The 9,730-nt window shown below is 28.2% G+C and overlaps 1 pseudogene; it reads right to left on the bottom strand.

The window, feature by feature from the left end:
• Window positions 1-5,927: 5,927 nt before the first annotated feature.
• Window positions 5,928-9,183, bottom strand: LOC145636757 (cytochrome P450 CYP736A12 pseudogene; annotated as a pseudogene).
• Between the last annotated feature and the right edge of the window lie 547 nt (window positions 9,184-9,730).

Here is a 9,730-nt window from a genome sequence, read left to right as displayed (position 1 = left end):
GGAAGTAACACGTACTCAAACAAAGCTTCTTTATTCAAATGGAAGTAAAACGGATTCAAACAAATCATTTTGATTCCAGTAGAAGTCAAAAGGATTTGAAAAGAGAAAACTACAATGAAACTAAAGTGAAATACATTCAAATAAATCAATTGAATCAAAAGGAAGTGAAACGAATTCAAGCAAAGTATCTTGAGTCAAAAGCAAGTGTGGTAGATTCAAACAAATTAACTAGAGTCAAACAGAAGTCAAAGCATTTCATATTGTTAATTTTGTTGATTGTATGATCGTAACATATATAACCTTAGAGTTTACAAAATAAGAATGCAAACCAAAGATTAAACTCATTATAACTAGCACATACTATTTTACAATATATAGAAGATAGAGAAACTTCGCTAATGAAATTTCACTTTATTTATATTATACGTAAGGCAAATTTTTATATGTGGCTGGCCGCATGGTGTGGCCAGTCCGTTTTATATAACGGACTCCGTTATACCAAACGGGTCCGTTATTTTAAATTAAAAAAAAAGTGTCTTTCTTTTTTTTCATTTTATTACATCAAAAGGTTGTTCTTTCCCAAAGTTTTCTCATTTTCTCTGTTTCCATTTTCTCTCTCCTCAAACTATTCTTCTTCCATTTTCTCTCTCCTCAAATTCTTCTCCTCAAATTCTCTCTCCTCTAAATTGTTCTTTTCGTTGATAATGACTAAAATCAAGATAATCTTCCCCAAGATAAAGAAAGGATCGACATATACGCTGAACTCTCCTACTTTTGATATAAATCAAACCCTAATTTTAGTAATTTTTCGATTTTCTTGTCATCTATGCTCTGCAATTTGAACAAGCATCGTGAGATTGTTTTTGGTGGTGTGAAAGAATTTTCGTGAGTAGAAATCAAGCAATTTATGAAGAATTACTAGAGAATGAAAAGAAAAAAAAGGCAGATGAAATGGAGGCTGCTAAGAAGATGCTGAAGGAACTTGCTAATGTAGAAGATACAACAATAGTTACTTTTTTCATTATGTAGGGATTACTTTTAATTTAAAAATTACAGTGTACTTGTTTTAGGGGTTACTCGTTGAATTGGTTTTATAGGGAGGGGTTACTTGTTGATTTTACAAGGGTTATTTGTAAAGTTTTAGGGGGTTATTACTTGTTACTCGTAGTTTATTAGGAGTTACTTGTTAGTTTTACAAAATTTGTTGTTAAATTAGAGGGGTTACTTGTTAATTTTTGTTAAGTTTCAGGTGTTACTTGTTAGTTTTATAGGGGTTACTTGTTATTTTTACGAGTTACTTGTTAATTTTTGTTTGGGTTACTTGTTTATTTTAGTGGTTACTTGTTATTTTTATGAGTTACTTGTTAATTTTTGTTAGGGTTACTTGTTTATTTTAGTGGTTACTTGTTAATTTATTTTCGGGGTTAATTGTTAATTTTTGTTAGGGTTACTTGTTTATTTTAGGGGTTACTTGTTAATTATACAGGGGTTACTTGTTAATTTTATAGGGGTTACTTGTTAATTTTTGTTAGGGTTACTATTTTATTTTAGGGGTTACTTGTTAATTTTTGTTAGGGTTACTTGTTTATTTTAGGGGTTACTTGTTAATTTTTGTTAGGGTTACTTGTTTATTTTAGGGGTTACTTGTTAATTATTATTAGGGTTACTTGTTTATTTTAGGGGTTACTTGTTAATTTTATAAGGGTTACTTGTTAATTTTTGTTAGGGTTACTTGTTTATTTTAGGGGTTACTTGTTAATTATTGTTAGGGTTACTTGTTTATTTTAGGGGTTACTTGTTAGTTTAACAGGAGTTACTTGTTAATTTTATAGGGGTTACTTGTTTATTTTAGGGGTTACTTGTTAGTTTAACAAGAGTTACTTGTTAATTTTATAAGGGTTACTTGTTAATTTTTGTTAGGGTTACTTGTTTATTTTAGGGGTTACTTGTTAATTTTTGTTACGGTTACTTGTTTATTTTAGGGGTTACTTGTTAATTTTTGTTAGGGTTACTTGTTTATTTAAGGGGTTACTTGTTAGTTTAACAGGGGTTACTTGTTAATTTTATAAGGGTTACTTGTTAATTTTTCTTAGGGTTACTTGTTTATTTTAGGGGTTACTTGTTAGGGTTACTTATTTATTTTAGGGGTTACTTGTTAATTTTATAGGGGTTACTTGTTAATTTTTGTTAGGGTTACTTGTTTATTTTAGGGGTTACTTGTTAATTTTTGTTATGGTTACTTGTTTACTTTAGGGGTTACTTGTTAGTTTAACAGGGGTTACTTGTTAATTATTGTTAGGGTTACTTGTTAGTTTAACAAGGGTTACTTGTTAATTTTACAGGGGTTAGTTATTAATTTTACAGGGGTTACATGTTAATTTTACAGGGGTTACTTGTTAATTTCTTCAATTTCATTGTATCTGTTTTCATCTTCCAGATCCAATACCTGATTACTGGTTTGGATTTCAAGATTCATCAAAGAATCTTCAATTTGTTCGATCTCTAATTATTCTTGTGAATCAGGTAATTTTTCGAATTCTTCTGCCATTGTTATTCTTTAATTTCTGGAAGAAAAATTGTGTGAGGTTTCGCTCAATTTTCGGATTCGTTCCTCGTAAATGAGTTGTTATGGGTTTTAAGGTTTAGAAATTTGCGCGTGTTTTGTAGAGTCATTTTGTTCAGCGCCTGTTTTCTAATCCCGTTATGCGCGCGTCGTTCTCCGTTAGTTTGCTGACTTGGAAGCAGGCCACACGGTGTGGCCTGCTGCTTCAAAAAGGCGTCGTATACGTAATTATTGTTCACATTACACAACACATCTCTATTATATAAGCCAAAACATAAGGTCATTGTATCCATATAAAAAGATAATTCTTCCCTTTTTTGCTTCAAATAATTACAACTACAACTTCTAAATAAGCCCTACAAACCTTAGATAAATAACGCATCAAACAAAATCACATAAAAAAATATTGCTAATGTTATTTACAAATCAATGCAAATGATAATTGCAAGTCAATCTAAGATCACATTTAACTACAAATACGAAAATTTTCCAAAAAAAAAAGAATCAACAATGTTATACCAAGAGAATTAACACTATTCTTGCAATCTTACCGCATAGCTAAAATTTAAGTTTCAATTATGCATCAAATATATATTACACATTTACATTTCATGCCACCAATGAAAAATTGGCGCGTTATACATTTAAAATTTGACGTGTGATTTATTTTTCTTCACTTCTTCTATATTTAAACACATGCTTTCTTCTACTAATTCTTTTTTTCATCGCATATATAAGACTAGGAGGATAATCTAATATATATAAATAAAGTAGGCATTTTTGCAGAGCATTGGGAGCGTCACATAAGAAAATGTATATTTTCGACCAATTAAAAATTAGATTTCTATTTTATTTTAGAATTAAAAAAATCACTCGCCACCTAAACAAAAGTGACGAATGAAATTTTAAATTTTTACCACGTAGGTAAAAACGACGAATAGTAATTTATTAGGATTTTAACTATTTAAGAACACTAAATTTTATCATTTTTATTTGTTACAAAAATAAAAATTATCTGCTATTCAAAAAAAAAAAAATTATCTTTAGATATTAGGATTTATATTATTTAAAAAACTAAAAATTATATTTTGATATTTGAAAAATATAAATTATCATTTGATGTTAATGGTTTTATGTAAATATCTAATGATATGATACTTTCATAAAAAATTTTAAAACTTATAATGCAAGAAAAAAATTAAAAGATCACCAAAACGACGAATAGTAATTTATTAGGATTTTAATTATTTAAGAACACTAAATTTTATCATTTTTATTTGTTACAAAACTAAAAATTATCTTTATATATTAGGATTTATATTATTTAAAAAACTAAAAATTATATTTTGATATTTAAAAAATATTAATTATTATTTGATGTTAATGGTTTTATGTAAATATCTGATGATATGATATTTTCATACAAAATTTTAAAACTTATAATGCAAGAAAAAAAATTAAGAGATCACAAAAAAAAATTATTTATATACAAAATGTATATGAAAATTCGTGCATCGCACGCCACATAAGCAAAAGTAATATTTCGACCAATGAAAAAATTAGATTTATATATTAATTTGGAATTTAAATTTTCAGTCGCCATTTAAGAAAAAATTAACAAATGAAATTTTAGAATTGAAAACAAAAAATAGTAATTTGAGATTTAAACTATGAAAAAAAAAAATTATCTTTTACATTAGGATTTATATTATTTTAACAAATAATTAGAAATTAAAAAATATATTTTGATTTAATGATTTTATCAAACTATTCGATGAATGAGATAATATTTATTTCAATTTATAAATTCAACTTCTATATACGTAAAATTTTAATAAGAATAATTTAAAACTTAACAAAATATTTTACCTTAAATTAATGTTAAAATAATAGAATAGAAAATAAAAACAAAAAATATTAAGAAATTACAAAAAAAAAATATACAAAATAAAATATTTAAAAAACGTGCATCGCACGGGCTTTCATCTAGTATATATAAATAAAGTAGGCATTTTTGGAGAGCATTGGGAGCGCCACATCAGAAAAGGTATATTTTCAACCAATTAAAAATTAGATTTCTATTTTATTTTAGAATTAAAAAAATCACTCGCCACCTAAATAAAAGTGACGAATGAAATTTTAAATTTTTGCCACGTAGGTAAAAACGACGAATAGTAATTTATTAAGATTTTAATTATTTAAGAACACTAAATTTAATCATTTTTATTTGTTACAAAACTAAAAATTATCTTTAGATATTAGGATTTATATTATTTAAAAAACTAAAAATTATATTTTGATATTTAAAAAATATAAATTATCATTTGATGTAAATGGTTTTATATATGATATTTTCATACAAAATTTTAAAACTTATAATGCAAGAAAAAAAATTAAGAGATCACCAAAAAAAATATTTATATACAAAATGTATATAAAAATTCATGCATCGCACGCCACATAAGCAAAAGTAATATTTCGACCAATGAAAAATTAAATTTATATATTAATTTAGAATTTAAATTTTCAGTCGCCATTTAAGAAAAAATTAACAAATGAAATTTGAGAATTGAAAACAAAAAAAAAATAGTAATTTAAGATTTAAATTATGAAAAAAAATATAAATTATCTTTTATATTATCTTTTACATTAGGATTTATATTATTTTAAAAAATAATTAGAAATTAAAAAATATATTTGGATTTAATGATTTTATCTAACTATCCGATGAATGAGATGATACTATTTATTTCAATTTATATATTCAAGTTCTATATACGTAAAATTTGAATAAGAATAATTTAAAACTTAACAAAATATTTTACCTTAAATTAATGTTAAAATAATAGAATAGAAAATAAAAACAAAAAAATTAAGAAATTACCAAAAAAAAAAATATATATATACAAAATGAAATATTTAAAAACCGTGCATCGCACGGGCTTACATCTAGTAATTCATAATAGAGGAAAAAAGCCAGCAATTCTAAAAATTAAAGAAAACAATCAAAAAGTAAAAATAAAAAAAAATAAAAAAAAAAACAAAATATTAGTGTAGATAAATTAATTTCTAAATATACAAATACAAAAATATAAAGCAATCCTGAACAAAATTTAGCAATAAAGAAATTATGTGATTCGAAAAAAAAGTCAACACAAAAGTTGTGTAAAACAACAAATTTTATTTCGCATCACATGCATATAAAACTAGTACTTATATTTTACAAAGCATTACACATACCATCTTACACTATATTGGCTCTAGAGCACAAAAAAAATTAAAATAAAATAAAATCTTACACTATATATGAAGTCCCAAATCATTTTCTTTAAAAAAAAAAGGTGCCAAAGCTTTAAACAAAGACTCAAACATTGAGGCGATATTTAGGAATAAGTGCCAAGTTGTTTGCCATGGACATGACAAGGCCAAACTTCTCTTGCATGACTAATTTGTTGAAAGAAGTATTATCAGGCATGTGCCAATCAAAGGAATGCACCAATGTAGACAATATTAGCTTAACATTTAGTAGACCAAGTTGCGTACCAGGACATCTCCTTCGACCAAATCCAAAGGGTACAAGGCGAAAATCTTGCCCACTAATAATATCAACATCGTTAACCAAAAATCTTTCTGGGTGAAATTCTTCATAGTTATCTGACCATATAGTTGGATCTCTACCAATTGCCCATGAATTTAGGAAAATCTGTAAGCCTTTGGGAATATAGTACCCATCAAATGTAATTTCTTGCATGGCTTCATGTGGAGCAAAAATAATTGGATATAGGCGAAAGATTTCTTTAATAACTAGGTCCAGGTATTTGAAATTTGGCACATCTTTCTCCTCCACCATTTTATTTTTTCCTACAACACTTTCTATCTCTTTTTGTAATTTTCTCATTTTCTCTGGATGCTTTAATAGAGATGCTAGTGCCCACTTAACTATGTTGGTAGCACTATCAATTGCTGGCACAACTAGGTCTATTAAAATGGCTTTTATATCATCTCTTTGAATGTCATATGATGCTTTTGTATTGTCATTGTTGTTCATCACTGACAACATTACATCTACCAAATCTCTATGAGTTCGTTGCTCCTTTTTTGCTTCATCTTCATGGTTGCAGATGATTTTCTCCTAGACATCATCCACAATCTTCATAAGTTTTTTAATACGCCTTTTCAGCCCCTGATAATTCCATAATAGTTAATATAGTTAATGCCCCAAACCGTGCTTGATTAATTTAACTTGTATAGGAAAACATGCATGGACATCCACTTATTATAACACTAGTAATTTTAAAATATGATTTGATTTATAATTAGCATTATTTATAAAAAGCACTATTATTTCTAATGCATTAATTATTTGTTTCCGAATATGTAAGATTTCAATATAACAATTGTGGTGTTATCATAGTAGAATTATATTTGATCTTATATATTATGCATATTTTTTTTTAGTTTTTTGACTTCTATTGTAGATGTAAACTTTTGATTAAATAAATTAGTTAACTTTAGTTAATTTCAAAAATATAAGGTGGGTAAAATTTAACCATTTTCTTAGTTTAGAGACTACATGTATTTTAAATTAATAACCAGTAAAACATTAAATGCATCTAGTGTTTGACCTAACCACTACATAAATAAAAGCTTTTTAGCAACTAAGTTTGGCAACAAATTTTTAAAACGTTGCTAAATAGCAACGAATCTAAATTTTTTCATTGCCTAATTAAAAGCGACATTTTATGCTTTAATTTTTTTAATAAACAATGGCTACATGTTTTTGATTTGTTGCTTTTTAAAACAAATTGTCTTACTAGTTGTTACTAGATGGCATCATATTTTTCTTTTGTTGCCAGATAGTAGCAAACTATGACAACAAATGTTTTATCTGTATTGATTTAGAAACAAACAAATGTAATGAATTTTTTAATTGTTTCCATTAGAAACAAGTCTTCTAAATTATTGTTGCTAATTGATAACGTATTATTTTATTTGTTGCCATTGGAAACGAGTTATGTTACATATTGCTTTTAATTTATATGTAGGCCGCTTTTTGTTATAATGTATAAAATTATTTGTTGCTATAGTGACATCAAATAGAGACGGATTTCAATTTCGTCTCTAATTTAGAGACGGACTTTTGATTTTGTTTAGAGACGGACTTTTGATTTTGTCCCTAATTTGGAGACAAAATTTTCAATTTCGTCTCTAATATTTCGTTCACTTATTATAAATTATATGCATAGAAGTAAAAAAATAGTACTTGGTATAGTTGGTAAGAGATTCACCATCTGACTTTGAGGTCACAAGTTCGACTCCTACTAAATGCAATTCTGAGACTGGGGATTCAAAGAGTCTTACATGCAAAGTCGAGCCGAGTTGACCTAAACTGAGTGAGATTTCAGATTGGTAAAGGCCGAGATCGGGTTGAACCGAATTGCTAATAGGGATTGGGTTTTTGTCTCGTAGTGTTGATAGCAACCAATATTTATGATTTGTAGCTATTTTCATGAACCAACTTCAGTAATTTGTTGCTATTTTTAGGAACCAAAATTAATATTTTGTTGCTATTTTAGGAACTAAGATTAATAATTTGTTGCTAATTTTAGCAACGACCAATGGTAATCTGTTGCCAAAGTTGGCAACAAATGCACCAAAAACAGCAACAATCATGGAAACTATATTTAAATTGATGCAATATTGCAACAAAATTGCTTTGCAACTGGTAGCCAAAATCCCATGGCAACAAGCCTTTTAGCAACAACAAATTTTTGTTTTCAACCCGTTGCTAAATACAGTTGGCAACGGATTTTTGGTGAATAGCAACAAATTTTAGTTGATGCTATATTGATTTTTTTTTGTAGTGAACTAACAAGAATTTAGATTAGCCCAAAGGATGAACCGGAAAAGGAAACAAAAAAAGAAAAAAAGAGACAATGCTTGAAACAAACCTGAGGATCAAATGGTGCAAGGAAAGGCAAAAAGTCAGCAATATTTAGGGTTCCTGACAGTCTTAAAGCCTCAAGGACAGTAGCTCTAAGAGCCAAATCATTCTTCGGAGCGCCATACAACATTCTATATATCAACTCCTCGAGGACACCACCAACACTAGCGCCAATATCTACGGCTTGATTAGCTGCCGAAGCAGCCTTCAATGAAGTCATTAGTTTACCTAATTCCTCCTCCCTTAACCATGCGAATGACTTAATTTTTGAAGCACTCATAAGCTCCATGACACATAATTTTCTCGCATTTTTCCAATATGAACTATATGGTGTGAAAATAATTCCCTTAGAATTATATGAAAGGTCATGAGAAACCTCGGACATAGGCCTCTTTGCACAAAGTACATCGTGATTCCTAAGAAGGCGCTCCGCCATTTGTGGCGAGGAGATCACAATGACGTGCTTGGAGCCAAGCTTTAAGTGCATGATAGGTCCATATTTTTTGGCTAAGTTTTGAAAGCTACGATGTGGGAGGCTCCCTACTAAGTGAAGATGTCCTACGATGGGTAATTTTGGTGGGCTAGGAGGTAATTTTGGCGTATTAAATGATTTTGATGAGGGCATACTCTTAATTTTTTGTTTAAGAAGTTGCATAAGTGATCTCCATGAAGCCATTAGGCTAAGGAAGAATACAATGATGGTAATACAAAGGGACAATATTATTATTGTTGTGTATGTTTTACCAACAAGAGTATCTTAATTGTTTGAGATCAGTGAGGGATAGATCAAATGATAAGAGCTTATTTTCGGGTTTCAGGAGACCCTGAGGTTGATTCTCACACCTGCCCTTTGTGGCTCTCTAATATAAACACACACACACAAAAAAAGTATCTTAAGTTTTTGATTCTTAAGGGTTATTATGAATCATATATGTGACACTATGCTGAACTAGGGTACTTATAGGTAAACAAACCAAGTATAACCTGCCAACGGATTATCATAAATTATTAAGTGATTCCAATTATAGAATTTAAAATAGTGGGTTAGAGTATTAAATGTAGTTGTTTCTACGGAGTAATTAATATTTTCCCGTAACACGTAATCCACAATTGCCTTTAAAAATATACATAGTTGCGGATGACCATACTTATCCCAACGACTTACCATAGATAGATGAGTCATCACCATCATACTTTGACTAATCCTTACTTGGTTTAATAAA

The sequence above is a fragment of the Chenopodium album genome, chromosome 1 (genome assembly GCF_948465745.1).
Source record: "Chenopodium album chromosome 1, dcCheAlbu1.1, whole genome shotgun sequence".
Classification (NCBI taxonomy): Eukaryota; Viridiplantae; Streptophyta; class Magnoliopsida; order Caryophyllales; family Amaranthaceae; genus Chenopodium; species Chenopodium album.
This window is presented reverse-complemented; position numbering and strand designations above follow the sequence as displayed.